This window comes from Eubalaena glacialis, chromosome 5 (assembly GCF_028564815.1).
Source record: "Eubalaena glacialis isolate mEubGla1 chromosome 5, mEubGla1.1.hap2.+ XY, whole genome shotgun sequence".
NCBI classification, from domain to species: domain Eukaryota; kingdom Metazoa; phylum Chordata; class Mammalia; order Artiodactyla; family Balaenidae; genus Eubalaena; species Eubalaena glacialis.
This window is the reverse complement of record NC_083720.1, coordinates 109,379,687-109,385,686: the sequence shown is the minus strand read 5'-3', so window position 1 is coordinate 109,385,686 and position 6,000 is coordinate 109,379,687. Positions and strand designations below refer to the sequence as shown.

Genomic DNA, 6,000 nt, shown 5'->3' with positions numbered 1-6,000 from the left:
CAGTGTTCTAATAAATGACTGACCTATGCTGAGAATGAAAGATTATATCATGTATGTTTTAAGCTCTGCTCTCCTTCATGTATCCAATTATCATGCTCACTTTTAAGTACAATACTACACTTTCCAATTGTCCCAGTTTTACTTTACTACATGTTCTTCTTTCTGAATGAACTATTTTGTATTTGTTACTAAAGAATCTCATCCAATTTTTTTTGCCTCACTTCTCTGAACTAGTGGCACACATTTAAAATCTGCCTCCCCAAAATGTTAGTCACCCAGTTTGGTGACATTAGCAAATTTCATGAATAAATTTGATTATGTATCTTTTTTCTAAGTCATCAAAAAAATGTTAGGGACTTCCCTGGTGGCGCGGTGGTTGAGTCCACCTGCCAATGTAGGGGACACGGGCTCGAGCCCTGGTCCGGGAAGATCCCACATGCCACGGAGCAGCTGAGCCCGTGCGCCACAGCTGCTGAGGCCCGCGTGCCTGGGGCCCGTGCTCCGCAACGGGAGAGGCCACCGCAATGAGGGGCCCGTGTACCGTAACGAAGAGTGGCCCCCACTCACCGCAACTGGAGAAAGGCCCGCGTGCAGCAACAAGGACCCAATGCAGCCAAAAGTAAATAAATAACATAAATAAATTTATTTTTTAAAAAAATGTTAAAAACTCAGGACCAACTCTTGTGCAACTCCATGCTAAGTGCCCTTATTCTAACACCCAGATAACAAAGGCCACTTTTTAGGGACTACTTGCTACTCAGTAGTACATATACCAGGATGATTACACAGTAAAGATGTAACATGGAAATAAGTAAGAAAGCTGAAAATTAAATCAAGACCTAATAAATGTAAGGGTTACATACGGAGATCAAGGACTTAGAGCTGAGCATATTCCTATATTTTAATTCCTCTGATACTCTAGAATTGTTCATTAAATAGTCTTAATAGGATAATAAAACTTGTATAATGGCATCTGACTTCTTTCCCAAGACTTCTAGAGATTTAAAAGTGAAATTTGTCAGTCCTAATCTAGCTAAATTATTTTCGACTCCTAGTTACTCCTATAGTTCTCATTCTATTGTTGATCCCTTTTTTAGCAATTCTTCTCCTCCTGGCCAGCAGGGCACTCATTTCTTCCATTAAACCACTACCGTCTAATGGAAGGGGTCCATTTCCACCACCCGTATCTGTTTTACATGAGGCCGAATTCACACCAACGGTATTCCCTCCACTTGGGAAGGAGGCATCCTCCATCCGTGACACTTTCCTAAGTTTTGCTCCAGCAATTGCAGCTGCAAGTCCAGTTAAAGGGCCATGGTCTTCAGACATGGATCCCGAAAAACATCCAGATGCAGGGAGGGGAGGAGCAGGAGGTTGGGGGGGAGGAAGGGGTACCTGATTAGGAAGAGGTGGTGGAGGAGGCGGAGGCGGGGGCCCTGAGGACGGAAGTGGAGGGGGTGGAGGGGGCCCTGGGGAAGGAGGGAGCACGGCTGATGCCTGGGCAGGACCTGGTGGGAGTGGAGGAGGGGGTGCAGGTGCAGGTGGTCCCAAGACAATGCCCTGTTGGGCTGGAGCCTCGGCCGGCTGAGAGGCTGCCTGCGAGCCTGGCTCAGAAGCAGAGGAGTCTCCCAGCACAGAGTTTAGAGGAGTCTCCACAGAGGCAGGGGCAGCAGCATTTGACATTCTTCGCTCTCGCTCCCATTCCAGCTGCTCCCTTTCTAGCTGCTCTTGCCGTTCTCTTTCTTGCCTCTCCCGGTCCGGTCTCTCCAGCCTCTCCCGCTTTTGTCTCTACCGCTCCAGACGATCCTGACATTCCCTTTCTTTCTCTCTCTCCAGCTGCTCCTGTTCTAGTCGCTCCCTCTCCAGCCTTTCCCTTTATAACCTCTCCCTCTCCAATCTCTCCCTTTCCATCCTTTCTCTCTCCAGCCTTTCCTGCTCCAGCTCCTTTTGTCGTTGCTGTTCTTGTAGTTGCCTTCTTTGAATTTCCAATTCTTCTTGTGATGGGCCATTCTGAACTTGGGCAGGTAGTTGTGAATTTTGTCTAGGCAATATTGGCCCTGTTTCCTGTGAATTCAACACTTCTTAGGCATGCGTCATGGCACTTGTGAAGACATTGGCATCTTCTTTGCTGCCAAAGTTGAGACCATACACCTGTCTAGCAACCCTTTAGGAATGGCACAATTTATCACGACCTGATGGTCCTGAATCTTCCCGCCCACCACTCTGAATGTGTTGTTGCCTGTATGATGATATATATGAACTCTGCTGAACCTGATTGAACCACCAGCTGGCACCCACTTTTTATTGGCATCATCATAAACCATCACAGCAGCTCTTGCCTGACAGGTACTCTGTTCACATCTCATTGTGTTTTCTTCTTTATGCCTTTAGATGTAGAAGATCTTTGTAGGTTCCAGTCTTTTTTATCGATGGTTGTTCAGATGTTAGTTGTGATTTTGGTGCGTTCATGAGAGGAAGTAAGCTCAAGGTCCTTCCACTCCACCATCTTGAAAGACTCCTCCTGTTTTTGTTATTATTAATGCTAAAACAGCTATCATTTTTGAGCATCTGTGTTGGGCTAGATGCTACAAGTCAGTTATGTTATGGTTTGTATGGTAACTTAACTTACTCACTTAGCACCAAACCAAAGCTAAAACGTCATTGAAATGTTTTGTTTCTGAAGACTGCTTCTGATTTCAGTTTGGGACCCACCCTGGAACCTGAGGCAGTGGTAAACAAGCTGCTAGATGGGATCCTGACTGAGCAGAAAATGATCCTTATTCCATCTTCTATAAGCTTTTTAACAGTGGTGGAAAGGTAAGCCACAGTGATGTTTGTCACCATTATAAATAAAGGTTATCTATTATATGTTTTTACTCAGATTTAAAACCAGGCATTTGATAAAAGTACAATTAAATGTAATTAAATTAATAAAAATAATAGGCTTAAAGAATCCATCCATTTTTTTTAAATTTATTTATTATTTATTTTTGGCTGTGTTGGGTCTTCGTTTCTGTGCGAGGGCTTTCTCTAGTTGTGGCAAGCGGGGGCCACTCTTCATCGCGATGCGTGGGCCTCTCACTATCGCAGCCTCTCTTGTTGCGGAGCACAGGCTCCAGACGCGCAGGCTCAGTAGTTGTGGCTCACGGGCCTAGTTGCTCCGCGGCATGTGGGATCTTCCCAGACCAGGGCTCGAACCCGTGTCCCCTGCATTGGCAGGCAGATTCTCAACCACTGCGCCACCAGGGAAGACCTAGAATCCATCCATTTTTAAAACCACATTTGTTAATCATTCAAGCAAGATTGGTATAGCAGTTGGGTGAAGGAACTGAATAATTTCCATATTTTTTTTAAGTTTTTTGTGTTTTTTTTTTTTAAGAAAGAAATTTGTATAATTCTGGAAGTCCTGTCTTATAAATGAATGCGTATGAAGGAGGATAGTTTTTAAGCATTATTACATAATGGAGTTATGGGACAATGATTTTGGAGGAGACCATAGTCAGGTTTTAGATATTCATTTAAATATACAATAGATAATCACTGAGCTCTTACTTTGTGCAAAATTATACTGAAGCATAGGAATTGCTAAATAATCTTTTATAATTTTGGAGACCCTTGAGCCTTGCTACTTCATATGTGGTCCATGGACCAGCAGCGTCAGCATCACCTGGGAGTTTGTTGGAAATGCAGAGTCTCCTGATCTCCTGAATCAGAATTTGTATTTTAATATGACCCACAGGTGATCGTATGCATATTCAAATTTGAGAAACATTTCTTGGGAGCAGTAGCTCTCAACTTTGGTGCCCTTTAGAATTCACCTGGGATTTTAAAAAATGCTAACGCCTGATACCTGCTCCCAAGATTCTGATCTAAATGGTCTGTGGCCTGGTCTCTGAGGGATACAACCTTCTAGGTGATTCTAATGTACAGCCAAGATTGGAAGCTGCTGGTTTAAAGACTGTCTCATCATAGCTCATTACCCCATTACTTTTCTGGGAAGGCTGTGTGGCAGTGAGTCTGGTCAGGGGAAAGTGAAGAGGTGCCTTTGGTCAGGAAAAGAAGAAAAAAGCCTCCTCCTGCCTGTCTCTAAAGTCAGGCTTCCCCGACATGGATCACTTGGGAAGTCAATTTAAAAAATAGAAAAATCTCACCTCTAGAGATTTTAATATAGGATGTTTGTATTGGGATCCAGGAATCTCTATTTTAACAAGCAACTGTTACAGGCATTTGGTTCAAAGATCATACTTTGAGAACTACTGACCTAGAGCCTTAAAGAAAAAATTCAAGAGATCAAAAGCATTAAGTGGCTTGTGTCAGGCTTTTTAGCCCCTTCTTCTAGGAACTATGGTTGAAACTACCTTAAAGGTTTAGGTAGTGAAGCTCAAGGATCTTCTTGGTGAATAAGTGAATTAAAACCTGTGAAGTGTTTCACGTTTGACTTGTCACATTATGTAAGCCTTCGGTGATCAGAGTCCTTTAGAAGGTAACTCTCTGAGAGAAGGAACTTTGCCTGGTTTTCATCACTATATCCTCGCACTTTGAAGAGTTGATGGACACATAGGAGGCACCAAAATGTTTGTTAATTAAATAAAGATTACCTAGACCTTAACATAGAGACTCACAGTTTGTGTTCTGGAGTTAGATGAAGTTGTGTTTTTGTGACTTGCTCGCTACATGAACATGGATGAGTTATCTAACTTCTCTGAAGCTCAGTTTCTTCATGGAGACAACAACAAGTCTTTATAGGGCTGTGAGGAATAAACAAAATAATACATTTAAAATATTCAGTATACTATATTATATAAGTAATATAATATATACTATATATAGTATATATGTTGTATATACTATAAAATATTACAGTATACTATAAGTAATAAATGTTATACACTACTATCTTTGTAATTATCACTATTATTAATATTGCCCTGATTTTCCTCCGACTATGAATGTTTGGTGCTCAATTTCCAAACCTTATTTTAATGCCATCTAAGCAGATGTCTGTATATAGTTACACTGACTTACATATTCTGTTTAGTTTCTCTCAGACTCATTGGAATGTGACAAGTTCCTCAAAATTCTTAAGTATAGGGTGGGGAGAAAAAAATTAAACCTACTGTGTGTCCATCACCATTTAAGGCATTTATGTTAACACATTGATTCTTCACAAGAACACTCTGGGGTATGTGTTAACTCTTTCATTTACATGTAAGGAATTTAAACCCTTTTGTTAACTTGTTCAGCATTATGCTCAAAACCAAGTATATTTGCGAGGTACTTCTTGGATATTATGCTAACTCTGAACCCATTTCTCAATAGTTTAATGGGAAAATCCATCTCAGCCATCAACCGTGCTACTTGTAAGGGTCACACCAAAATCAGAGAGGCTTACATTGTTTTCAGGTAAATGCAGAAAGACTCCCAATTGTCAACTGTCATGGTACCCTGTGGTCCTAAACTAGGACCTTGAAGATCGATGGCTCTCTCCTTTACAGGGTACAGAAATCCTGACTGTGGCGGTGAGCCACCCTCCCTGGACACACCCTAAAGCCTTCTTCTGAGCCCTTGCTATCATGCTGGGGCTCTGCCATGAGACTGCTGAGGCTCACCAGCCTCTCTCCTATTCCCTTTGAGAATATTCCCATGCTTGCTTCAGAAACACTCTTCCCCACCCCTGGCCCCATGCCACCATTCTCACTTGCCAGAAATCTACACTTTTTAATGGAAATGAGGGTTAGAAAGAGTGGGGAATCAGACCAAAGAAAAGGGTTAAAACTGACCCTCAGTACCTTTTCAACACCAACCTGGCTAGTGAGTAAACTGCCAATAAGTATTTTACAGTGGGGAAGGGGAGCAATTAAGAGCCTCCTCTCCCAGGCTGGGTGATAGATTTACCTCCTTGGACAATTCTGTGTGTGTGACATCATTATCCCCATTTCAAAGATGAGATAACTATAGCCCAGGGAAGTTCACCAAACACGTAAAGTCACATGGCTACTT

At 42.3% G+C, this 6,000-nt stretch overlaps 1 pseudogene; it reads right to left on the bottom strand.

Annotated features, from left to right (window-relative positions):
* Positions 1–1,038: 1,038 nt before the first annotated feature.
* Positions 1,039–2,366, bottom strand: LOC133091829 (protein enabled homolog; annotated as a pseudogene).
* Between the last annotated feature and the right edge of the window lie 3,634 nt (positions 2,367–6,000).